This window comes from Anas platyrhynchos, chromosome 9 (genome assembly GCF_047663525.1).
Source record: "Anas platyrhynchos isolate ZD024472 breed Pekin duck chromosome 9, IASCAAS_PekinDuck_T2T, whole genome shotgun sequence".
NCBI classification, from domain to species: Eukaryota; Metazoa; Chordata; class Aves; order Anseriformes; family Anatidae; genus Anas; species Anas platyrhynchos.
In genome coordinates, this window is record NC_092595.1 from 10,744,635 (window position 1) to 10,771,202 (window position 26,568).

The 26,568-nt window shown below is 50.6% G+C and overlaps 1 protein-coding gene across 27 annotated transcripts in view; it reads left to right on the plus strand.

Moving 5' to 3' along the window:
• Positions 1-26,568, plus strand: part of LPP (LIM domain containing preferred translocation partner in lipoma) — a 381,390-nt gene that overhangs the window by 72,172 nt on the left and 282,650 nt on the right. For 6 of the 27 annotated variants that reach the window (XM_038183924.1, XM_038183923.2, XM_072042610.1 and 3 more), the window contains one exon: positions 3,827-3,930. The exons of 18 other annotated variants lie outside the window; for them this stretch is intronic. The gene's annotated coding sequence lies outside the window, so the exon portion shown is untranslated. Of the gene's footprint in view, positions 1-433; positions 3,404-3,826; positions 3,931-12,519; positions 14,089-26,568 lie in introns of those variants that run through there. 3 more of the 27 variants (XM_072042611.1, XM_072042612.1, XM_038183925.2) reach the window with 2 other exon arrangements.

The following is a 26,568-nucleotide window of genomic DNA, read 5'->3' on the forward strand; positions in this document are numbered from 1 at the left end:
GGGGAAGGGCTCAGCACCAGCAAGAAGCTGTGAGTGTTTAGAAGTCACCCCAGCCTGCAGTGCTGGGGCTGTGGGTTCGCTGTCGCGGGGAGCTTTGTAGGTGATGTGGGGGGCGCTGACAAACGCCTGCCTAAGAAATGCAGATATCCCGTGTCTACGTGTGCGTACACCCAGCGTACGGATCCGGGCACATGGAGACAAAGATGTGCAGTGCATATATAGTATATACTACACAGTGGCGTGCGAGAGCTCGGGGGTGTGTGTACCAAATGTCTGTATATACTATATATGGCAGTGAAAGAATGCATATGCATTCATGTTCTCTTCTCTTTTTCTGTCTCTTCTGTCTCTCTGTGGAGCTGTTGCAAAGCTACCAGATCCAACCTCCTGGGAAGCCTTTCTGGCCAAGGTTTTACAAGCCAGCACCTGCTTTTCCTGCCTTGCTTTCTATATTTATTCCTTTGCACACAGTTTTTGCCTTTGCCCGCAAAGCGGAACTCTCACAAACATTTGTGTTCACTTTCGGCTGCGCAGGACTTCAGCTTGTGAGTCCTAAGCTTGCTTTTGTGCATGGTGTGGGAAGGAGTGTAGGTTTATGCAGTTGTGCATGTGTGTATGAACACCCCTGGTCCTGGCTGTCTGCGTTACAGCATTCTCTGTGCTGTCTCCCCGCGATGCTGCAGCAGTCCCCGCGTTACGTCTGTCGTGCAAGTTGTGCTCTCCATCTCTCTGAGATGCTTTTATGAATCAAATGTTCTGAGTGTCCTGCTTATGTAATGCCGTGTAAATGAAATTAGTCACGCCTGACCCAGTGGCCAAGTGATAATGATCTATACTGCTGTGCGGGAGGCTCGGCTTGGATTTTATTCCCAGGCCCCTGAGCTTTCACTTTCCAGGATCAGGACTGTGGCAAGGAGAGGGACTTGTGGTGCAGCGTGGTAGGGAGCTACTGGTTCAGCTGTGCTGGGACATGGATCTGTCCATCCCTCTGGTTTCTATTCTTTGTGGTTTGGAGTGGTAGGTGCTCTAAAACAGGGGCACTGAACCTCAGTTTATACTTCAGTACTGCTGTTTAAGCACAGTAGCAAGAGAAGACACGATGCCATCTGAGCTGGGACCCCAAAAGGACACCGTAACACAAGGTGGTGGGACTGCAGTCAGCGAATGCTGCTTGAGGGGACGTGTGTGCTTGCTCCTGGGTGCCGGGTGGCTGCTGTGCCGAGCGTGCCCTGTCCCTGGGGCTGTCCCCAGAGCACATCAGCTCTCCCTCCCAGCCTGGGGGGTATTGAAAGGCTGTGCTGGGCTGCCTGCCAGCACCGGGAACTGGCTTGTCCTCGTGTGCTCGGCCCCCTGCGCTCCCAGCCCCTCTAACAGCTATATTCATTCCTGGCACGGAGTCCCTCTAAGGTCACGAAGCCAGGGTTCAACCCCAGGAGCCATAAAACATACCCTGCCTGACCCCTGCGCGAAGGCAGCGTTAACAGCCTGCCTTCCCTGGGGTTTCGTTTCCCTGTCCCCACTGCGTGCCACTGCCGCCTGCATTCCTCTCCGGCTCGGTAAGCCCCTTGCCTCTCGAGCTGACGCAGCTAATATTTCCCTGCTGGCAGGGCAAGCGAGGTGGTGGCATTTAGCTGCGAGGGAGAACCTTGATCTCTTAATGCTGCTGGAGCCTGGAGCTGCGAGGGCTGCTGCGCTCCCAGGGCAAGATTGCTGCTGTCCCAGTCCCTCCTCCTCCGTGGCTTTGTTCCCTTCCTTACCTGATCCCCGCTTCATCCTGCTGCGTGTCCTCACACAGGCGATACCCTGGGAATTGTCTTCAGTGAAAGACTGAAAAATGGAATCAGAGTTTGCAAAGTCTTCCCAGGCACTTTCACAACTCATCTTGCTATGGTTTTGGAGCATCTTTGGTGATTGTAGTTTCTGAGCAAGGAGGATGTCCCTCATGGCCCAGCTGTTGGCTGGGGCACTTAGCTCTGGGGAAGGTCTCAGTTGTTTTTATTTATTTATTTATTTTTTTAAAGAATAATTGATTGGCTGCCCACAGAGGGCTAGTCCCAGCCTGCATTTTGGGAAGGTGTTGCTCTGGCATTACCCTGGGGTAGCACTTAGCACCACTGGAGCTGTTGGCTGCTTAAAGCTGTCTTTATAACTCACACGTGATGGGCATGTGCTGGTGCTTCCTTGTTGGGTTAATTTGGAGGGGTAGTGATGGGTCACCAAGTTAGATGTCCTTATTCTGAAAGACACAGAGCTTTGTTTTCTTCAGAAGCAAGGGTTTAGATGTTTTCTGTCACCTGTGGTATCAGGGACTGAACTCAGGCTGTCACGGGCCCCTGATCCCTGGCTGGCTGCTGGAGGTAATTGTGCAGCCTCTGTCACTGCAGGGGTTTGGCTTCTCCTGAAGCCTGTGCTTTGGTATCACTGAGAGCCAGATGTGCTCTTTTTTTTTTTTTTTACTGTCACTTTTTTTTTTTTACTGCTTATTTTGGCCATACATGGGCAGAGTCAGCTCTGGAATTCCTTCCCTATAAATTCAATAGCATCTTGTGGGTGGTGCTGGGGAATCACTCTGGCAGCGCTGCCTGGGCAGCCTGTTCCCCTTGAAAACGTCCTGATTTGCACATTCCTCAGATGCTGCGTGCTCAGCCTGGCCGATGGCTGTAGCCACCAGCGGGCTGCTGGGGCAGAGGGGCTGGGAGGGTTTCAACCTGGGTATTTGCCCCCCGGCCATCCCTGGGGTGCCAGAGGGGAGATGTGGGAGCCTGGGAGAGGTCCCTGCTGCCCTGTGGGAGTAAATCACCCCTCTTTGTGGGCAGGATTTGCTCTGTAAGTGTACCTGTGCTGCCTCCTGGGCTTGCTGGATGTTGAACTTTGAGTGGGGGTACTCGGTGCTCCCCTGTTGCCATCCCCATGTCCCACGTCCCTGCAGGGATCCTGCCCAGGTGGCAGCGAGCTTTTTCTCCTTGTGCTGCTTGCCCAGAGAGCCCGTTTGCTGGAGCAGGGAGCCTTTTGATTCCAGGCAGGAAGAATGGCTTTGTGATCGAGGGATGCTGCTGTCCTGGGGCTCCTGTTCCCCGTGGGAGCTCTCTGCTCGTGCAGGGTGCGTTTCTCTCTGCAGAGCTGTTTGTCCTCTGACGAAGCAGAATCACATGCGCACTTCTCGCAGGGCGCTGACCAGATGAGTCAGGTTCAGGGAGCTTTTCCCTGCCCCAGGTGAGCAGCTGGAGCCGAGGAGGAGCCCGAGGCCATGCGCAGTCCTGCTTGTGCCCTGCTTGCCAGGTGGCTCTGACTGCTGGGGCTCGCCTTTCTGGCACTAAGTTAGTGTCACCATAAGCACAGCCCGATTTCACCTATTGGCCTTCAAATAGCACTCAGAAAACCAGCTTTGGGAGCTTTCCTGCTGGTGAGTTGAGGGATGGGAGGGAGGTTTTGAGCAGCAATTGTGGATGCGGGGCGATGGCTCCTGGAGCTGCCTGGCTGCATCTCCCTGGGCATCCCCAGGAGGGGACGGGAGCTGCCGGGACCGTGCTGGCGCCGCGTGGCCCCGAGTTCAGGCTGCGCGTGGGTCGGCCACGGTGATGTGCTCGGTGCCTGGAATTCAGGCTGGAGAGGGGCAAGTCATCCCCGTGCCAAAGGCAGGGAGAGAAGGGTGATTTTTTTTGACATCCTTCGGAGTTTTGATCTCCATATTTGGAAATGTTTACCCATTGCTCTGATCTATTGCAAGGGAGGGGAGGTGACTCAGGGTCTGGTGGAAGCAGGATTTGAATTCCTGTAGTAAGGTTTTTTTTTTTTTTTTTTTTTTTTGTCCTTCTTGTTTTGGAAGCTTCTTGTGGTCAGTTTTCAGTTCTCTTTTGCTCCTGGACCTTGTTCCAAATTTGATCTGCTCGAAAGGGAAGCGTATTAGCGAAGGAGCTTGCCTGGATGCTGGTAAGTGCATCATTGCTGCTTTAGCAAGCAACTTGGGATTTTCTGTTTTGTTTAGTCAGATGGATTGCATCAAAGTGTGTGCGTGGCTGCTGGTGGAGGCAGGCATGTGGATCGCCAGTCAACAGAAAAGGACCCGATGAAAGTTTCTCAAGCTCGGAAATTTAGCTTAATAGATTGGTCTCAAAGGCAAAATGTTTCTTCAGGCCTAGGTACAAAGATAATTTCAGCCAGCTCCCATTCAGCCAGGCTCTTCCTTGTAGTTTCTGCTGCCTTGGTGCATCAGCCAGAGCACTGTAGGGTTAAATGGGTACGGTTATGTGCATGTGGTCAGCAAGTAAAGTATAGCTTAAGGAAGATTTCTGTCTCCTAAGCAAGTGTGTGTGTTCAGAAGGCTGTGTGACACAGGGATATATTTATCTCCAACGTTAATATTTAACTGTTTTGTTAGGGAACTGCAGAAGTTTAACAGCTTTAACTGTATGAAGGTTCAACGTGTGGTTTTTCCTGTTATTCTTTATTTTTCCTTACTGGGGTGGTTTTTTATCTGTCTGATACTGCAGCTGTCTGCTTCTCTGCTTCTCCCCTTTTCCTTTCTCCTTCCTGAAAGGAAACTGCAGTTCATCGAGCAAGTCAGGGGAGCGGGGGGGAACCTGGAACATGTTTTGCTTCCTGTTTTATTCATGGCAACTAAAGCCATGCCCAGGAATCTGGAGTGGAGATGCACTATCCTGCATTCCTCTTGTCATTTGGAGCATGTAACACGTATAGAGTGCTTTTAGTGCTGGCTCTGGGGGTTGCGTAGCAGCGAGTCCTGCGCCTCAGATAGAAAGCACTGCACTTTGTCCTTTTACTTGGGAAGGGATGTTGGTGAAAAACGGTGTGTGGCTCGTACCACTGCTTAGTGATGCGTGCATCTGCTTTGCTAAATGGTATTTTTAGGCTGATTCAAACTTGTTATCGTATCCTCCTTGTTTTAAATTTAGGATGTAACTTACTAGCAGAGGGCTTGCTTGGATTTTCTTTTGCCCTTTTGAATAGGGATTAATATTCCACGTGAGGTTTGGTTTTCTTAAGAGATACGGATTTGCATCAGGTCTCTTAGGTGCAAAACTGACATGTTTTTTTTTGGGGGAGGACAAAAACGCTCGACGTAGCTTGCACAAGGATAGGATGTGAGCAGAAAAGCGTCGTACCCCAGCTGGCAGCGAAGGGACTGCCGCGGTGTGTTCCTGCAAACAGGTCGGGTTTCGAGTTTGCACATTTCAGTTGCATTTTAATCCACGCTGTTTCAACAAGCTGCTTGGATTAGGTGCAGCTTTGGGGCTCGGGGCCCTGCTGTCCTGAGGAGCTCACAGCCTGAGCAGGCAGCGTAGAATGGGGTTTGTGGAGGCGCGTGGAGCTGCTGCAGCATGCGAAGCCTCAGCACGGTGACTTGCTGGGGGAGCCACCTTCCTTTGTCCAAAGTGTGCGGTGGGGCAGAGCCGTGGAGGGCGGTGAGTCCAGCTCTGTGTTGCTCCTCGTGCTCTGCGCTTTGCCTCCACGTGTGCACGTGCGGCCCTGGGCCATGCCTCCTCCTGCCCCGTGCCTCGAGCAGCCCCTGCTTCGGCGGCGCTTGGATGTGGCGCCTCCAGGCTTCGCCAGCCGCTTGTAGCCCAGCTTGGTTGTTGGGGACAGGGCTGGAAATGATGATGTTCTGTTCCCCTCGCAGTCTCCCCCCTTCCATGCTTGCTGGAAGACCAAGACGAGAGGTGCCAAGGCCCAGCTGGGTCCCCAGGCCTGGAGGCAGCGCCAGGGTGAAGGCGCTTCCTCGGGAGGCCTCGGGGCAGACGTCGGGCACGCCTGGGGCTGATAACATCCATGTGCTGATCCTTCTGCCTGACACGTCTCCGCTGGATGGACCTGAAGGCTGAGCACCCCCAGGCAGAGCCCCTGCCTGGAGGAAGCCCGAGGCTGGGGCCGCAAACTGCCAGGGCTCTTCTCTGGTGTCTCTCCAGAGCCCGGACAGATCCGGTGATCGCTGATGCTAACCAGGATCTGCAGCGGATGCCACACAAAGGATTTTCTTCTGTTCCAGGAACGGAGCCATTAAGGGCTGACCTGTAAACTAATACACGGCTAAAGATTTTCCTCCTGCCGCCTGGCACTCTGGAAACACTCGAGCCTGAGAAGCCTTCGGTGGCTTCCGTGGACCTTGAGCACGTTCAGAGAGCTCCATGCCTGTTCCTTAAGCCCCTTGATTACTTTTACCGATCCATTAGATGCAGAAGATTTGCTTTAGCTCCTGTGTAAGGAGGATTGGTTCACAGCCCATCCTTCATCCCAACTGCTGCACCAAATGATCACAGCCCAGCTCGCAGGGCTGGCACCGTGTGGGACGTGGCAGGGTGGTGACACTGCCACTGTGTGACCCGGGGGCTGTAAGGGGGCTTAGCAGGCACCAAGTGTGCGTGCCCCAGAAGCTGCCCCAGATAGCGTGGAGGGGAGGAAGGAGAGGCAAGATCGCAGGCCTGGATGGCTCAGTGTGTCTGGTGCTTTGCATTTCTGTAGGCAGAGGTTTCAGAGCTCCGAAACACATCGTGTCTGCAGGCTGGGGAAAGCTGCGCTATCCTGGTGGTTGCGGGTGCAGAAACTGAGGGACTTGGTGGCAAATTTTTTGGGAAAAGTGCAAATCTTCTGACTCCGTGTGACTGTTCATGTTCAGCTCCTGCACAGCAGCTGTTTTACAGCCTCGTGCCGAATAGCGCTGTTAAACACACTCTAATAAAGTCATACTTTTCTGAGCGTGAAATATTTCTGCTTCAGTTGCTCAAAGGTAAACCAAGTCATCCCGAGTATTTCATAAAGCTGATCTATGTTGCCCGTGTGTGACAGGATCCCAACATGTATCGTGGCTTCTGGAGTTTCCAGATGGCACTTCACCTAATTGTGCCGCTGCTACCTCTTAGTATCTGAGCAGAGTGCAGTCTTTTAAGAAATGTCTGTGCTTATTAGCTTTGTAATGCACATTCTTGTGTAACAGCTGCTGCAAGCAGCAGGAGGTCTTACTCTCAGCCTAATTCTTCAGTCAACTTTGAGGGAAATTTGCTCCTGTGAACTAGGTATTTGCATTTGGGGTAAGATCTCTCAGATGAGAAGAACTTGTTTGCCTCCAGTGAGCATGTCAGTTCAAGGACTCGCATGCCCAGGAGGAATAAACAAGTTGCTCTTGCTCCTCTCGCAGCATCAGTGAACAGTGTGGAAGCCTCCCCAGTTGCTTTTTGCTTGATATGGGGGTGACTGCGTTTTAAAGAAACGTCAGGTTTCGGAAGCCTGGCTGCCTGCATTGAGGAGGAAAGGAGTTCTTGTGCTGTCTCACACCCCTACTGTGAAAATATTGCACAGAGGAGTCCCAGAGAAGCTGTCCGTTTTGGCAGCCACTTCCCTCCTACATGCTTGTTCTTCAGGTAAATCCCTCGTCAGCCCTGTCAGCCGTTCCCCCTTCCTCCCTGAAAAGTCATTATCATCTCTTGAAATTAAGGAAAAGACAGGAGGAGGGAATAAATGGATGTTAAGAAGTAGAAAACAATCAATTAAATAGTACATAGCATGTAATTTTCCTTGGAAACTTACCATGAAATTGAGGAGCACTTTAACAACTAGTAATTTAAATTGCATTTGAGCACTGCTAATGGGTTGTTTGCATGGGAATTTCGGTCATTTCGCAGCAGGCCCCTGTCTTTAGTACCCCTTCATTCACTTTTAGGAAAAAAAAATAAAAGATCCTGCAGACAACTGGTCCAACTGTTGCAGGTAAAAGGTAATACCACTGAAATTTTGCAAGCTCTTGTTAGGTTCAGAGCTGTTTACTTCGTTAGCATCAGCTCTTCCAGTGTTAAATTTGATGGGAATTCTGGGAATTCAGCACTTTTGATCTAAAGAAGCTTGCCAGGCTTGTTATTTCTAAAAGGCAGGAAAATAACATTATTCCCATTGCACTCGCAAACGTGTTAGAGGCAGAATGGCTGCAGGGGCTCCTCCGGGCTCACGGGGTGTTTGCAGCCGTGCTCGGAGAGGTCTCTGCTCCTCGGGGTCCTCCCCAGCGTGGTCCCAGTGCCAGGGCAGGGAAGCGCCTCGCCTGCAGCTGGGGCTGACCTGGGAATGCTGCCTATGTCCCTGCCTTTATCACCCCGAACAAATCCTAACAGCCTTTTGGGATCTGATCCGAAAAGGAACAACAGGGAGGTGCTGCTCAGCTGTAGCTGTGGGGTGTTTTCACCGAACCTCTTAGGCTTGTTTTTCCAATGTTTAATGCTCTCCTTCACCACTGTTTTGCTTATAAAATTCCAGCGATTTTCAGCAAAATGCAATTAACCGTGCGCTGTTTTGCCACTGGTTTTGGTAGGAACAGACTCTATAGGAAGGCAAAGGCAAGTTGCTCGTCGCCTGTTGCTGAATGAACAGCCCGTTTTCAGAGCAGGGCTTTTGCAAATCCGTGGGCACAGCTAGCATATGGAAGGGGGTTCCATTGTAAAAACAAATCTGGCCTTCTGTTTCTGGATGTGTAGGTTGTTTCTTAGAAGATGGAACCTTTAAAATCTGTCCCTGCAAACATGGCTGTTAAATTCTTCTATTTCTGGCGAAGCGAGGCAGCTGTCTGCGCCGAGATAAGCTATAAAAGAAGCAATATTTTCCAAAAATGGCCTTTTTTAGCTATACCTGCCAGACAGCTTGGCCAGCAGGAGTTCACAAGGAGTGTAGCCACTGCTGCCCTTTTATGCACAGGGCCCTGAGCCACGTCAAAACTCCTGGGCAAGTCTCCAGGGGCAGCGCTAAGCAGCAGCTCTTCAATCTCTATCTTGTGAAAGGCTGCCACACAGACAAGAGCCTTCGGAGCAGAGGGAGGGCTGCTTGTCGATGTGATTGTTCCTACAAGATGTTCTGTTGTTTTCCAGGTGATTGCTTCGTCTTCAGCGGTGCTCCTGTTTTTAATTTTGCTCGCATCTTTCTCGCCTGCAGTGGTTGTCTCCTTTAATCGCAGGAGGGGTTTGATACTCCCCATCCAAGTTATTTACTTGAGCGCGTTCCCCTTTGCTGCCTGCTCTGAGGGTAGCTATATGAGTTCAAACAAAACCAGTAACAAAAATTGTAATTTTTTCCTAAGTGTCTGGGTGAGGTTTCTAAAAGGATAATAATGTTATCCTGTACGCATCCTGACACAGATGCTATCCACGGTTCTTCATTGGTTATCAGCAAACCATCTGCAGAGATAGGATTGCAAGAAAGCTGTGTCAGATAATCTCGTCGGGGCTGCTCAAGCTGTAGGGACAGAGCGGGACGTGGCTCTTGAGCACGCTCAGAGTGGGTGAGTGAGAAATTCTGCAACCTGGGAGGGTATCAAGATCGACATTTCGAGGCCGTGTGGGCGAGGGGCTGGCGTGCGGTGGGAGGCAGGGGTGAAGTCCATGTCGTGGAGGAGGGCAGAAGGGCCAGAGAGCAGCGACTTGGGACGTTAGGAAACCCCAGACAGCTCACGTTCAGCTGAGATAAGGAACCAGCTGATAGCATCAACTCCGTGAACTGTCTAGCCGGTACTCTTGCCCTCTTTTTTATTTATTTATTTACTGAATGAGCATCTTACCATGCTGATTCTTGAGAAGTGCTACGCCCACCAGACAAATCCCCCGTCACGCATGGGCGGCGTTGCCAAACAGCCAGCTGCTGCAGGGCATCAGCTCAGCGCTGACGCGGAGCAGCGTTTTGCCTCCACTGGCCTTTTCGTGGACCACGGGCCTGTTAGTCACCGATTTGTGCCTTGTGTGTTGTGCGTAATCCTCTCTTCATAACTTTCTTTTCCTTGCCCCACTTTTCCATTTCAGCTGTCCATTTTTCCCTTCTCCCAGTAGCAGACACTCTTGGCGGGTAAAAGTCAACGTAGATGTGCTGGATACTCCTCCAGCAAATATCTGTGTGCCTGCTGGTCCAGCAACTGCTGACAACTGAACAGAAACGAGGCATGTGAGGTAGAATAATCCTGGTAAGGTATCTGTGGCCGTGCTCTCCCCTTGCTAGCACATGCAATGCTCCCCCAAGCCCCCGTGTGGCTCATGGTGTGAGCTTGTGCCGAAGGCCCTTTGTTTGCCCTCCTCCCTTTCTCAACTGGTTTTGAAGAATGCTGATAGATTTAAGTAATAGCCTTGTAGCTGAGAGATAAGGAAGAAAAAAAAAAAACTTGAGGGTAGATTAGTTTGCTGTAGAGGGAAGGCAAACACCGAGGGGAGCTCGGTGGAGGGAACTGACGCTGAGCTACGCCGGAATGCTGAGATCGCGTATTTATCATTTACCCGCTCCATAAATGTGTGTCGTGTTTTACAAGTGGGGAAGAAGACAGTCCTTGTCCGAAAGAGTCTGCAATCCACGACGGACAAATATGCACTCGAGGGCCTGGTTAGGGAGGGCAGGGGTGATTGCTGGAGGTAGAAATCCGGGTAAAGTGGATTCCTAGAAGAAAAGGGCTTCTCATGGGGGGAGTCGTGGGTGGGGAGAAGGGTGTTTGAGGTGCCAGGGGAGTGGATAGACAGGGGAGGGTAAATTGCTATGGAAGGAGATGAAAAGACCTGAAAGGAAAGAAGGTTGAAGGGGGAGGGTAGAAAACAAGAAAAGTAGTAGGAGGAAAAAAGAGCAACAGGGCCGCTGTGGGAGGGGATATTGTGGGATGCTGTAGATGAGAGTTGAGATGACCTTAACACCTCTGTGTGTGTGTGTTAAAAGCTATGCTGTAACTCAGCTACTGGGATTAGTCATCTCCTGGTGCGTGAAGCACCAGTTTCTTCTTCGAATGGGGAGTGGTGGTCCTGTCTGACTTCCAGGGCTGGAGGATCTCTTGGCTGGGCTTGAAGGCCTCGTACATCTGGTGGGGTGCTGGGCACCTACACGCCGTGCCATGCTGTACGTGCACCACTGCAAAGCCTTAGCAGGCAAGTGCATGAGTAAATTGCCACCTTCTGCCTGGTGCCATCAAAGGTAGCTCTCCAAAGGCTTAGAAACCAAGTCAGAGATTACGTATATATATATTTCATATGGGTATATATATTACGAGTAGGGTGTCAAGTGAGACAGACTGCACTTCAGTGACATCGGAGAGGGTGAGAGGGTGTGGGTGGGATGGATGTTTTTGTTGTGTTTTACACCACCCCCAGGAAAAGAGCAGTAACCTTTGCAGCCAGGTCCTTTGTGCATTGACTTCCGCGGAACTGAGACGGCAAAAACTCACTGGTCAGCTGGTTCCTGGTGTCCTGCTTCCAGTTCTCGAAAAAGAGCTTGGGACTTCCACAGGTTCTGTCTGGGCTTTGTTCCAGTCCCAGGAACTGAAGGAGTCAGGGAAGAATTTACTGTCACCAGTCTTACTTCCCTTTCTCTGATTTCTTCTCTGCTTTTGAAAATATTTGCCCTTCATTTTTGGCATTTACACTGTGTCCATGGACTGGAAAGCCCCTTGAGTTCTCCTGAAGCAGCAATAATAACTTCAACTTTCCTCCCAGATCTAGTCCTCCTCCAGCTTGCCTCCTTCTGGTTTCCTATTTCTTCTCCAACTTCTTCGTAGCCAATAAAAGGTGTGGGAACTTGAAGGGCATCTCCTCTGGAGCTCCGTGTACTGTCATGGCATGTTGCTCCAGCAGAAGAAAAACTTGAGCTTAAAACATCTGAAATTGCCCATCATCTGGGCTCGTTTCTTGTAGTCCATAATTTGGGGGTGGGGAAGAGGAGGCGAGTCATTCTAAAAATGACTCATCCCACAATAGATCGATGCAAAATGTTCCATTATATTTTCATTGTCAAAGCTGGCTCCCCTCTCCGCGAGGTGCTACAGAGGATGCTTCACCATGTGTAGGGTGGTGGCTGGGTGCACATGGGCTGATGTATGGCTAACCATGTAGCCAAAAGGTGTCTGGGTTTTAGATCAGGGCTTGCTGAAGGGGCATTGGAGTCCTTGGGTCATGGCTTGCTCCTCTGCTATGGATAGAGACTGTGTAAGGGCCATCGAGTCCAATTCTTTTTCTTCCATTTTTCTTCCATTTTCTTCCATTCGACCTGCGTGCAGGCTGCTGTCTGTGAGCCTTGCTGCTGAAAGCCCATGAAGTTGTCGTAGTAAAGCCTTCAGGGAGAAGGGTAGGTGGTGGAGACTGAACAGATGGTGACAAAATCTTTGTGGGTATGACCCGCACATGACAAATTCACAGGGTCTTGCTGGTGATATGGGTGTCGAACCAGCAGCACTGTGGATGTGATGCTGTTCGTGCTTATGTACAGTCAGTTTGCTGTTTTTAAAGCTACCATCGCCCTAATGGTTAGATAGAGCAGTGGCTGGGGGCTTTCTGCTTATGCTGGAACATGAAAAGGCACACTTTTTCCCTTCTTTCTTTTATCTTTTTTTTTTTTTTTTAAACACCAAGTGTCTTTGTGGTGCCTTCTACAGTGGTTGCTTCACCCCATATCGTTGTCTACCTGCTCGATGGAGGATTTTTTATTATTTTGATGCTGCAAATTTTCCTTTTTCCAAGTAGAGCATCCTTAAGGAATGGTCTGCAGGACTTGCTTTGCTGAGGCTACGCTATACCGGAGCGTGGTGATGCAGGGCCAGGTCCATAGCAGGTGTAACGGCAGTGTGGTACCTTACAGCCTGGGCTGCCAAGGCTGTTTTTCACTGCTTGTAAAGGAGCAGTTTATAAGACTTAGAAAGCTTGACGTGGACATGATGTTCCTCCTGAGATGTCGCCCTGTATCTCTCCGAGCAGTTCTTTTGTTGCTTCCGACGGCTGAAATTAACGTGGAGCAAACTCCGAAATGTTTGAGCAAGCTGAGCTTTCCTCCTAATATCTCTTTTCCCCAGACAAACATGTGGGGAGATGCTCAGCCCTCCCTCCCATCATTTCCTTCCTCCCCAAGCCTCGAGACTGTCCCACTGCTGTGGATCGCCTGTCTCCTGCACGAGTGTATTTCGTTGTCCCTCGAGAATGCCCGAGTCAGTGCTTATTTGTCTCCGAGTCCTTGTCCTTGCAGTCTTGAATAAAACCCACGTTAAGCAGGTGGAGCTGATAAAATCACTTCCAACGCAGCTGAATGGCAACTGGGTCGGCTCCTTTTCTCACTGTTTCCTGACAGAGGAGAAAATAAAGCAGACACGAAAGCAAAACACATGAGTTTTCCCCTGTCTCCCTTCCCCAGCCCCACCCCGTCACGGTTTCTTCAGCACCAAAACAGAAGCCTCAGCCAGTCAGCTGCACAGGAGAGTCTGAATTTCTCAGAGTCAACATTTCCACGTCTGACAAAATCTAAAAAAGAATAATAACAATAATAAAATTGAAGAAAAGTGCAGAGGCTGCATGTGGTCTGGCACGCAGCCAGGCAAGGAGAGCTCTTTGGGGTTATTATTAGGCAGATAACTGTATCAAGAACTTGAACGTCAACCCCACTGTGAAGGCTGCGGCTCTGTTGAAATGCTGATGCACGTTTGATGCTTATGAGAAAATAGATTGCGGTGTCTCCAGCCACTTCTTTTTTTTCTTTCTTTTCCCCCTGCAATAACTTTGGTGCTGGTGGAGTTCCTGGGAAGCGATTGCAGGTGCTCCGTGGGGAGCTGTTGTTGGTTTTGAGCTTGCAAATCCTTTTCTGTTGTTACAACCAACACCTGGCTCGTACCTCTCGTAGGAACCATACCTAGAACTTGTGCGTGTTGGAGGGAGGTGTGCCCAAAGGGAACTGGACTGCCTTGAGGATCTTCTGATCCCTCCTCAGGGCTTATCTCAGCAAGGTGAGGGAAGTTTGGGGGCCCTCGGGTTCTGGTTTGGAAGGTGTGTGTGTGTACAGAGAGGTACTCGGGCACGGGGAAACCATCGCTGGGACTTCAGTGCCCTATAGCAGGGGGGAACACGAGGAAGTGCAAGAAGAGCCTGACAGATCCATTAGGAAGATGCCTGATGGTGATCCTTGAGAACCGAGACACAGCACTTAGAGCACTTGAGGAGCAAGAGCCGATGGAGAGAGGGATGCACGAGGCAAGGCGACGCGGGTAGAGCTGCAGCCCGGGAAGTTTCTTGTCAAGTGCGTGGAGACGGGCAGAAGAACGTCTGTTTGTAATGCTGCGAGATACCACGTATCTGTCTGTGTTCCCAGCTATATACGGTATGTGCAAGGCTATATATAAACGCTTTGGTGGCTGGTATTTTGGCTGATACACTCACAGTTTTGTGCCACATTGAGAGATTTAAAAATATCCCCCCTGTTCCAGGAACATCTATACCATGACAGATGTCATCCGGGGAGTGGGGAGTGGCTTCTGCAAAGAGAGCCCAGCGTTATTACTACGAGCCTCAGTACTCTATTAGATTATTTATTGCTTCGCTGCAGCCATGAGACATGTGAGGTGCATTACTTCTGCCTGTCAGTTTTTTCACACATCCCGTCAGGCAGCATCTGTCACTCCTCCCTGCAAGTCTCGAGCTTTCATTCTCAATGAACTTTCTTCCCGGCTGGAAGGGAGGCAAAATAAAGGTTTCAGGAGTACGCGGAGTTAACGAGCGAGTTCATTAACAATTATTTACCTTGGAGTCGTGCCTCTGAGAATTAGGGTCCTCCTTGGCTGGGCTGCCCGGCCGAGACACGGTCACCTCACGCTCGCTGTTGTTTTATTTCAAGGCGAGCCCGCAGACCTGTTGTGTCAGGCACTGGAAACCCAGCATGAGTCAGACCCGTCTCGGCTGCACGAGACACGGCAGGGTAGGAAACAAATGAGAAATGACATGCTCGGGACTTGCTTTTGGGAGCAGCTTTGTGCTTCTCCGGACCTCAGCTCACCGTCCGAGGACCTGGCGGTGCTGCTTCATCCCCAGTGCCTGTCGAGAAGGGGACAAGTCCTGCTTTTGTGTCATGAAACACTGGCAGGGCTGCGCCAGGCATGTTCTGGTGGAAACACTCGGAGAGCAAATGTTGGCATTGCCAGGGAGCTCTGCTCGTACACGCAGGGGTAATTCTCCATTGCTCAGGCTTTGGACCCGCTCTGGGTGGAGTCTTGCAGACTGTCAGGGCCAGAGAACATGTTGGGGTTTGTACCTCCATTGCAGAGACTTCCAGTAAATAAAGCAAGGCAATGAAAAGACAACAGGGCTGTGAGGAGTCACGCCTGACCCAGGCCTCTTGTTTCAGGGTACCAAGCAAGGTGCCAGCGCTCTGTTAGAATCCTGGTCTGCGTGCTGGGATGCTTGTGCTGTAAGAAAAAGGTTGGGGACCCAAGCTTTCCCTTCTGCGTTGGCTGCTGAGGATGGAGACTATGGCTGCGGGTCTGGGGAATTTATAATACCTTCATTTCCCACCTGCACTGGTGAGGGCAGAAGTGATCAGTGGAGCAGCAAGAGTGGATGTGTGGAAAGTGGGGTTAGAAGGGGTCAGGTCTTCCTGCAACTATAGATCGGGTAGGAAGAGTCTCTGTGGGACTTGCTAATTGTCTGGGGTTTGGTTCCTGCCTCTTGAGCTTGTGCCATGGTACCCTGTGCAGAACTGCAGCGTTGCTGGGGGCAGGTTTGCTGTAGAGGCTGGAAGCAGTCTGCAGCTCCAAGGAGCCGGCCTGGTGAGCTGCCATTTGCACGGCATCGCTGCCAGCGAAGGTGTCAAACAGCCTGAGGATTTCTGCTTCCCTTCAGAGCCAACCCACAAACAGGTGAGTGTTGTGGGGTTAGGCTTACTGGAGGAGCACGAGCCCCATGGGTCCGCTCTGCAGGGCTCCGGGTCCTCGATGTTCTCTATCACTTTGTCAGTCAATTATTAAGGTCATGAGCAGAGGGATGCTCGTAGGTTTTCTCTGTTTCATGCATCCCTCCCAGAATTCTGGCCCTGTCTGCAAATACCCCAAACATCACCAAGCCCCACACCTCCCTCCGATGTCGGAGGAACAATCTCTGCTGGTGGCCAGCCGCAGATGCCGAGGGAAGGCCCTCGACTTCCCCACCCTGCCAGCATCGGGGCACGGCCGTGGCGATCCCCTGACCTTGCACGACGCCCTTCCCGCTCCCGACCTCGCAAAAACCCCGGGCATCCATGGTGCAGCCCCGCCGGGCGCCGGATGAAAAACAAAATGCATAGAAAGCTTCGGGAGCGTGGGCGTCGCTGGGAGGGCGGACGGCGGGGAGGGGGGGTGGTGGAAAAATAGCTGGGGTGTCGTGTCACCGGGTGTCAGGAAGCAGCCCGGCATCGGGGTGAAAGACGAGCAGGGGCTGGGGCGGCGGGGCCGCCGGCACATTCTGTACATTCTGCAGCCCCACAGCACGTGGGGCCGCGGGAGCAGCCCGGCAGCCGCGCGTTTCGCTTTCAGGCATGTAGCTCAGCCGGTACGGCGTTATCTGGGGGCATGCTGAGCCGCTCGCTCGCTCTCTTTTTCCACTCTAGTTTTAACTGAGGTACGCTTGTTTATCCATCGGGGCTCTACAGCCTATAAACAGGATGTCTCTCGGCTTCCTTTCAGCCCAGTAACGCTAAACCGCTCTGAGCGCAGATAACGCTGCAGGAACCCTCCTGGGGGCTGAACAAGCCTCGTGCCACTCATAGCTAGCTATATGTGTAGCATGGATGGGAGTGTTTAGCTCGGATGTGCCTCTATGGATGTGGCGTGAATTGGCCATCATCGGCAGGGCCACGTTGCCGAAAAGGAAATAAGTGCATGTGTTAGGTAGGGGGCTGGAAATGAGACAAGAGATTTAAACGGGATCCTTAAGGATCCTTAATTTACACTTTGTAAAAACAGTCTGTTGAATAAAACCCTAAACCTGTGAAACCTTTTGGAACGATGTCAGTGGTTCATTTAGATGTCACTTTCTAAAGATTTTTCCCAGTCTACTTGGGGGCATGGTGGCACCAAGAGCCTAAAAGTGAACGAGAGAGCACAGAAAATGACTCCGTTAAGTAGTGCTCACCATGCAGAACAAATTTTTGAAGGAGAAATAAAAAAAGAAAAGAAAAGAAAAAGGAAAACTGTAACACTATATTTCAGGAAATTGTCTCTCTTCAAAAGGTCCTTTTAGGTGTTTCAGTCAGTGTGAAACCAGGGAGGATAAAGGTCATTCTTCTGAAGTACTTTTTGATTTAGGATATTGAAATCACAAATAATAGCAACAACAGAATGGAGGTTTAGTCTGACATGTTCAGTATCTGAGCTTTGATGTTCGAGATGTTCAGTGATTTTTATTGATTGTGATCTTGTTGTAAGCTCTGCCACATATGATGTCTTTTACAACCCCTGTTCCATTAAATCTGTAATTACTTTGAATATCTAATCTTTCCCTTGAAAGAACCTTAAGTTTCTTGCGCTTTGGAGAAGTGCTCTCCATACAGAGTGCCAATAGGGGGGAAACTTTAAGCATACTAATCCTTACTGTGTTAATTTTTAAGCCAGTCTTATCAGCTTTGGGGCTGGACTGATGATTTCTTACACTCGAGGCTGGAAAGCGGGGCTCTAGAAAAAGAGACGAATGTTGTCTGATTTTTATGGGGTCAGCGTGCCCTTGGTTCAAGGGGATTGCCTGTGAGAGCTTACGCTTTTGTAGAGGTTTTAAGCCTCTACCCACCTCTTTAACTGGTTTGTCAGATCAACGCAACGTCTCGTTTACACGGAGGGATTCTGGATCTGTTGCCGAGCCGTGGATCAGAATAGCTGTTGAGGAACAAGTTGTTCTGCCATAGCTCTTCTGCGCGCACCTCATATGCCTACAACTTCATTCCAAAATGAACATGCCTTTTTTTTGACTCCGTTCAGGCTATTTTGGAAGGAGTAAACTAAAACAGGGAGGAAAAATGCTCCGTTCTTCCTGAAGTAAGATGATCTTCATTGGGCATCTTTGCTGTGAGCTGCTGTGCTTTGGCTTTGCCACCTGGGCGGGCAGCTCCCAGGCCACGCGGCAGGCCCGTGACAACCTGGAATTTTTGCAATCCATTTTCTGCTAAGGCAGCGTTCTTAGGAGATCAGATGTTTTCTATAAAAAGCTGGACGATTCTGGTTTTAATAGAGGGGCTGGCGTGCTTGCCTTCTGTGCCCCATTTGGCACCTCATCCTTTTGCCCGAGCGCGCTGGGTGCGTGCCGGGCCGTGCTTGCACCTGGTAGCACGAGGGGCTGACACAAATGAATGGGGTGCTGAAGCTGATGTCCCACCTGCCGTACAGATGCCATTTAAATAAAGATGTGCCCCTGATCCCGAAAGCATTTACCCATCACAAGGGTTGGCAGCGCTGGATAACATTTAAGCCGTTTCGCTTAGCTCATGGAAAACAGGAGTAGATTTCAGCGCCGGCACCCCGGGGGGACAGCGTGACATTGCGAGCGGTCACGGGCCTCCTGGCTGCTCAGAGACCCCCGTGGAGCTGGTGGCCAGCAGCTCAGGCAGCACAATGGCAGCAGGTGATGCTCTGGAGCAGATCCTGGCTTTGTGAAATGACCCATCCCCTGGGGAGCAGGGCATGCTGAGCTTGAGTTCAGCTTCCCCACGGTGCTGCGTAACCTCTCCCATGTAGCGTGGTGCTGCCCAAGTGCCACCGCTTCTCCGGTGACACGTTTGCGTCCCACCTCATGTTTCCCAGGGGAAAGCGAATGGCACAGGATCTGTATCTGGGCTAACTGCCTGCTCACGTGTTGGCGTTGGGATCAGAGGGGGTGGTTGGGTTGGTGGCAGGGCTCCCTCCTTGCCCCGCCACACCTGGGTGCCGCAGCTCCTCTCATCTCCTGTGAGCAGTGCAGCAACTCCAGTTGGGTTTTTTTGCCCTTGTTTGATTTTTGTCTTCTTTTCTTTTGGAAAAGAACAGAGCAGGAATGAAGGGGAAGGGTAAAACTGAATTTCCGTGGTGTCCAATGTCTGTGGTTTGGCTCTGTCCCCATCTCACATCCAGGCAAGCCCCATCTCCAGAGAAGCATGCGTTTCTGAAAGGAATACAACAAGTGTCTCTGCTTAAGAAAGTGATGTCAGAACAACCCCCTTCATTTCTCCCTTCTGGAAGTCACTCTGCATATAAAGTTGGTTCCCTTTCCTGTTCTTGCTGTGCCCAAGCTGAGGCCTGACCCTCCCTTGAAGTGGTCTCCATGCCCCTAGCAGCAGCCTGGAGTCCAGGACTGTGCCTTTTCCTCTCTTGTAGGGAAGCTCTCCTTCCCCATAACATACCTTGGCAAACACGAGGTGATCTCACCTGATGGGACTGACCGGCATGTGGTTCCTGCTCAAACAGAAAGATGAACTGGGCCAGAAGTGATAACTTCAGTCATTCCTGTGCCTGAGGGGGGACAAAAATTGCCTTTGTCTTGTGTCAGACATTTGCTGGTGCTCCGATGGACTGAGGATGTGATGTGGCAATCTCCCAGGTGCTTCAGTCTTCATTTAGTTTGTGGCTGACCATTGACAAACACGATAGACTTCAAAAGTTACAAATTTTAGTCCTCAACCTTGCTCCCTGTGTGTTAGCCTGGAGGGCCTTTATTGGATTCGTCTGCTCTGTGTTCCAGTTGGAGCTGCTCTGGACCTTGTGGCTTTTAAAAGTTGGTGGGATATTGTCTGAAAGGTGAAGAAACTTGGTGAAAGCCAAGAAAACAGTTCCTGGTAATGCATTCAGCAATGCTGGTTGAGAAGTGGTAGAAGAGAAGGGATGTGTGCACTAAGCATTTTAGTAGGCGATTTCTTGGTGATAATGAAACATGACGGTGAGGGAAACGTGCTGCTGCCTTGTAAGACAGCACTGCATCAATCTAATGGAGAGAGATAAGCTGATTAATTTTCTCACCATTTTTTCCCCCTGCTATCTTGTTAACATTTGAAGTGGAAAAAAGTCACCTGCTTTGAAAATGTTACTTGGTTAAAGAGAGAAAAACCCGACCAACCAAAAAGTCTGAAGCAAGCATTTACTGTGGTGGGTGGAATTACAGGAGCCACACAAAAACAGTGCCGTGGAGCTGTCTGCTGGATCCTCGCAGGAGGAGCCGCGTGCCTGGGGTGGACGTGGCACCCCAGGTGGTTCTGGTGGCGGCGTGAGAAGTTCCTCCTCCCCAGATTGAGAGGTGTTGGTTCAGCCCACTGGTTAGTAATCCCTAACAGGGGGACCGAAGATTAATTCAATGGAAAAAATAAACGTTAACATGAGTAGGGGATGAATTTGGAGCTTGGAAGGAGGGCATTGCAAATGCCGGGATAATGCAAGCCTTTTGAAACGCTCCCCACCACTGCTGGCGGAGCAGAGGCTGCTGCTGCGTAGAATTCAAAACCAGAGCTTGGCTGGGAAATGGGAAGTATTTTTTTTTTTTTTTTGGGGGGGGGGGAATTAAAAAGAAACAGGAAAAAGCACGTCCTGTTTTTGACAAAGAATAACTCCCAAACACCTTCACCCCTACCTCCTGCAGAACCCACAGACCTCTCCAGAATCTCAACTTTCTATTTCTTCTTTGCTTTAAGAAAAACAGTAAAACCCAAAACCCTGTTCCTTCCAAAACACCACAACATGGTCTAAAAATCACGCACAAGTTCTGTTACTTGAGGTAGGAGGTAAATGAGTTTTCTTGGGGAATAAATTGCCAGGAGACCCCTAGGTACTGCCCAGAGCTCCGGTGCTCCCTGCTGCTCTATGGCAATGTGTGGATTTGCTGGAAAGTGTTCGAGCAAGTTTTTTGAGGATTTTTCTTAATGCTGGCAGATACCGTTTAATGCTCCTAATTTTAATGTAATGCCCGTTATCAGTTGTGCCATCCCCTGTGCTTTGTGGATTTGGGAACCTAGCAGCCCTCTGCCTTCTGCTGGGTTTTTGCCTTCCTCCCAGCTGTGCAACTGATGGTCTGGCCTCAAAGCATAATGCTTACCTGCTGATTGAAGGTATCTCCTCCACCTCTGCCTCCCTGACTTCCTTGTTGCCTGCCCCCTGTAAGATGTGCTTTGGAGATGCTGGGTGTGGGTTACAAGCTCCTGAGAAAATCTGTGGGTAAATAATTAACGCGGTGTAACACTGAGCTCCCCTCCCCGAGGCTGACCGGTGACAGTGAATGTTCTCCTTTGTAGCTTGTTGTCCTTGTCCTGAAGAGTGGATCTCCTTGATTGGGTTCAGTTTCTTTTATTTTTTTTTTCTTTTACCTCCTCTTTGTGAGAGTAAATAATGCACAAACTGCAAATGAGAGGTGGAATTGCAGACGAGGAGCTGACCTATAAATCTTTGATCTGGTTACATCCTGGCTCAGTGGAGGAAACTGCTTCTTGCTTGAGAGAAAGTAAAATGAGTCCTTTTGGCTTGATCGGGTGCCAGGACAAACCCAGCCTGTGCAAAACGCTGCATGTGGCTGGGGTCTGGTTTTGGGGTCTGGTTTTGGGGTCTGGTTTTCTCCCTCTAGGAGATCTTCAGAAGCCACCTGAACGTGGTCCATGGCAGCCTGCTCTGGGTGTCCCCCCCAAGCTGGAGGGTTGGACCAGATGGCCTCCAGAGGTCCCTTCCAGTCTGGTTCTCTGAGTTCCTCATGGGAATTAAAGTGGTCCTTAGGGTAATGAAGAAGCTCAGGGCAAGGTTGTTGCTGGGAAGTGCTGTGTTGAGGTTGGCAGAGGCAACGTGGCCTCCCCAGCACTCGGGGCAGTAGGTACGGGTTAGGCTGTGGTGACTGAGATTATCCCACTTTATTTATTTATCTATCTATCTATTTATTTATTTATTTTTGCTATTTGACCCAAAGGCCTTCGTGGAACAGCAAACAGTCCCAGCTCCTGTGTGCACTTCTCTGTTGTGTGAGTGTCAGCCACCATGCCCTATACGGACCAGGGACACTGCCGGACACCTCCAGCTGGTTTGGATGTCACCCCAAAGTGCCTCTGCTCTGGCTGGTTTAAAACAAAAGCTATTTTATGGCCTGGGGAAACACCTCTGTAGAGATTCTCCTAGGAATCTCATAAAACAGACATCTTTGAGGGACGGAGAGATTTTTTTAGGATGAGCTGAGTTGAGAACTCACGAAATGCAAGATTTCTGTTTTCAGCTCTGTCTTGGATTCTCTTGTAATTTTGGGCTCTTTCAGTGCTTCCCAGAAGGCCTGTGTCTGTTGCTGTGATTTGGTGGAGTTCAAGTGGAAATGTGTAAAATGCAAGGGTCACAGTAGCAGAATCAATAGTCTCAGGTGAATTGATTCTTGGAGATTGGGAAAAACAGAACAGACCAACCCCCAGCTCCCAGGTGTTTCTGTGCCTCAGCTTCCCTTTCTGGTAGGTGGTGCTCTGGAAGCCTCCTCCTGGCCGTTGTGCTCGGCCTCGATCAGGTGTGTACCACGGCAGTGAGGCTGTGGAAGGAAAGACCTGCTGCTGGTGAGACCAAGAGGAAGAAAACGGGAAATACCCAATGTGAGCGCAAGTAAGAAGCGGAACCCAAAAAGTCCTTTGATCTCGAGCTTCTGTGGTTTTCTCTCAGTTTGCTTGCTCACGCTCCTTGGAGGATTTCTGGAGGAGCTCCAGAGCTCAGCCCAGCGTCTCCCCTGGTGAAAAGGCACCTTCAGACCTACCAGGGCATGGCCCCAGTGGGGCTGTGTGCGTGGGGAGAGCCGTGGCCGTGGGGCAGGCAGCTTATCTGGCCTCATGAACCAGTTCCTAAAGCGATGTAGGTGAAGCATGGCCAGGCAGGCTGTTTCTTCTACCGAGTGGTATTTGCTGCGTTGTAAAGCTGGAATGGTTCCTAGAAAGCATTAAGATACAAATAATATTAACCAGAACTGAGACAGAACAGCCAGTCGCTCAGAAATGAGAGAAATACTTTACGGTGAGAACAGGGCAGGAGGAATGAGGCTGCCTGTTTGCTCCTGCTTAATTCCTGGAGAGCTGCAGCAAAGCCTGGTCCAGCAGGACAGGGCACGAACGAGGTGCTGGGAGCATGTCCACGTGGGACTGGGAGCATGGGGCTGTAGGTAGTGGTGCTGAGGTGATGAGGACCCCGAGATGCTGGGCTGGGCACTCAGTCCCTCTGATTCACCGCATCCACCTGTCAGCTGGGACTGCTCCATCCCTGGGAGGCTCAACAAGAGCATTTCTCGGTAAGTTGTACCAGGATCCTGGGAGATGCCCTGCTAATCAGTTGCCAAATGCCACTTCTGTGTTTATTTTATTGAGATATTTACCTGGATGGTAACACCTCCTTCCCTTCCCTCCAATATAAAATGTGCTTGCTCGCTCACTTGAGCGCTCGTGAGGCCAAAGGGGCGGTCAGCCCTCTTAATCTGTGCTGTCACGGAATAAATAACCTACTGAGCTAAATCCCTGCAAGCTTGTCCTAATCTCACCTCGTCCTCATCTGCGTTCACACGCAGGATTGCGTGCTGTCAGCAGGACGTACCGTGCTCCCTTCTCTCACAGCTCAAATGAATAAATCCTGAAAATTGCATAGTCGTGGGGAGCTTGGGCACGTGCTTCAGGCGAGCAAAGCACTGTTTGAAAGGACAGCACTGGCTTCAGAGAAAAGAAATGAATTCCCTTTTATCTAAATTTCACGCTATAATTTGGGGAAACCATGTGTTTCGGTTTTGTTTCATGTTGAATGGATTTCTACTATCATTTCTGTGTTTCAAAGTTGTCAGTTTCTCCAACGGTCTGAGCAAATCTTTCCCTCAGCAGCCAGCCAGGAGAGAGAAACTACTGAAAAACAGTGGGGTGTGCGTTTTTTGTTTTCTGCTTTTTTTTTTTTTTTTTTGTACATGGCACAAATACAGAATGCTTGATGAGAAACCCTGATGCTTGCCCCACAAAGCTGCTGTGTCAGGCAGCTCCATTGATCCTGGAGCTGGAGAGCAATGGGGAAAAGCAGTTTAAAAAGGCCAGCGTGGGTTTCAGTCAGACACCAGTCCCAGAGAAGTCTTACATGTACTGGGAGTGGGTGGTTTGCTGTCCTGGCCCTTTCTTGCTGCATGGCAAGGGGCTTGATTCTGAGACCAAATTGACTTTTGGTGCTAGTGCAGTGGGCACAGAATCCAGAACTTGCTCAGGAACCTGCATCTTGGGCTCTTAGGGGAACCTGGAGGTTCCCCGTGCCTGTTCAGCAACAAGAGGACAGTTTGAGCCAGGAATGGCTTCTGGGTGTGGAGACTGGGGGGCTTGTAGGGCCCAGGGAGGCGTTTGGGAAAAGGGACCCTCCTAACTCCTTCTCCTTAAGCTGGCGGGAGGGTTTATGGGCCATCTGCAGGGATTTCCCATTGTATTTGCACAGCTTGGCATCTGAAAGAAAGCCAGGAATTTCAGGAGATAAACATAAACCAGTGCAGTGCTGGACAGAGCTGGGTTTTCTTCAGCTGGGGCTTCCCCAAGAGGAGGAAGGTTGCGTGGAGCCATCGGGCTGGTGGAGTCCAAAGCCTGGACACAGCACAGGGTAACTTACTGCCCAGTGTTTCTTCTCCCATGCTAACTTCAGCACTGAAGAGCTCGTTGATCCCTTTTCGGGGTGCTTTGGGAGCAATGATTAACCCTGGGGAAGGGCTGATGCATCGCTCTCCTGGGCGAGCACCCCACAAGCTATGGGGGCAGCGAGACCCCGGTGCAGGCACAGGGGAACGGGGAAGGGCGAAGCCCTCAGACCTAGAGGGGTTGGGCTCTGCCCCGGGCTAAGCAGAATAATCATTAGTGTCAACATCTGGCCCATCAATTCTTCCATTAGAAGCACAGTTCTTTGTGGGATTTTAATATCTTGGCTATTTCGGATCACACTGAGAAACAGCATGCCCCCGCGCAGGCACTCAGCGTGGATGCTGTAGTTGTTTGCAAAACCGACGTATATAATAATAATTTATTGCACTGCGACGAGAATGGGCTAAGTGGGAAAAGCGGGCCCCTACGTGGTAGGAGCTCTTTTGTATGAGGCTTGCTGCCGGAGCGATGTGCTTGCAATTAACTGCAACGGCAAGAGAGTAGCTGCTGAGGGGAGGCATTGGGCAAAGGGGGTTTGGGGAGGTTCAAACTGTACATTGAAAAACCAGAGCTCCTTGATGATAGGGCTGGTTCAGATGCCTTTCAGTCACTGCTGTAGTCCTACAGCCCCCCTCGTAGGGCTAAAACATGCTTTGTGCCAGATTCTGCATCCTTCCTTACTCTTAGCCCTGCAGAAGAGACCAGCAGAAAGTCCTCCCAGCGCCTTGCGTCACTCACCAAGTCTGAAATCTAGAGCTGACCCTTCGTAAAGCCCCTGTCCCAAACGAGGCGTTTCTAAACCTCAGGCTGGGTCTGTAGAGCTCGGGCTGAAACATTTCCATCCCTCGCTAGGCACAGAATTAAGGCAGGCTGATCTGCAGCTGGGCTGAGGAGCCAGAGCTTTCCTGAGGGCACGAGCTGCACGTGTGTGCGTGAGTGTGCGTGGGTGTGTGTATGCAGCATCCCTTCAAAACAGGATCTGATTTAAGAGAGTATTTCTGTACAGGAAAGCACATAAGTATATGCTTAAGTCCCACGGAAGTCAAAGCAACTTAAGCACGTGTTAAAGTTAATCGTGTAATTAAGCGATTTTCTGAGTTGGCCTGGATCTGAGATTGTACATGCGGCTCCCTCGAGCTGAGGTCCCCAGCCCCGTTTCGTAGTTCCATCCCAAGGCAGGAGGTGCTGATTTATTTATTTTTAATCCCACGTTTAAAAACGCCTGTTCTGGCCTTAGTGCTTTGCGTGCTATTGGGAAAGATGATGCGAAAAGTTAAAGCGCTCCGAGCAGCGGCGTCCTTTTGAAATGACTCAGAGAATTTGCACCATTCATTTCAGGAGGGCTGAGCATAGCGAGTCGAAGGCAGAAGCAAGGATGTTTCACCGAAGGATACTGTTGGAGTTAAAATGCCGTCTGGTGTGATGAGAATGACAGCCTGCTTGAAATTGGTGTGGTGTAATGTGCTACTATAGATTGCTTTCCTTTAATGCCTTTTTTTTTTTTCCCCTTTCCTGAAGTCTTTCTGCAATGAGTGGGATGCTTGCAGCATGGATCTGAATGTGATATTGTGGAACAAGAATAATAAGCAGGTGCACTGTATCATATTTAAGTGGAAAGCTACTGCCTCGGAGGGAGAAGTAATGCGGTTACTGCTGCGTCTTTTTCCCATAGAACCATTGTTCCCCAAGCACTTATGGGTTTCCCTGTGTGCGAGGCTTATTTAAGTACGTTCCCATGCAGGTGGATGGGACGCTTTGCTTCTGAATTGATTTTTGGTGGATTTTTTTGCGCTTGCAGCCAGTGCTAATATGTAAGTTCTCCCTAACGAGACTAACATTTTGTCTGGAAATAACAGGATGATTCGATGAACGCTCGAGTGTCGCTAATGAAAAAGGGTGGGAGAGGAAATTGCATTTAATAAGGAGTTTAAGTGACAATTTTCTTGCAGAATGCCACCGCGGTTTAATTTTCCCGGCGAAGAGAAAACCAGAGGTGCTCAGGAGGCAGACGCAGTGCAGCTGGGTGCCTAACCCCGGTGCTTAACCCCGTCCCCGTGCTCCTGCGAGTCGGAGCTTCCTGACGGCCGGCAGCGTCCCTTGCTGTCCGTGGGGAGCCCCGCAGACGCCGTCCTCGTGGCGTTTCAGCCCTTGTTTGCAGAGCGCTCTCTGGGCTTGTGTTTCGTGTCCCCGCTCGGCCTGGCCGGGAGTGAACCCTCGTCTTGACCTGCCGCA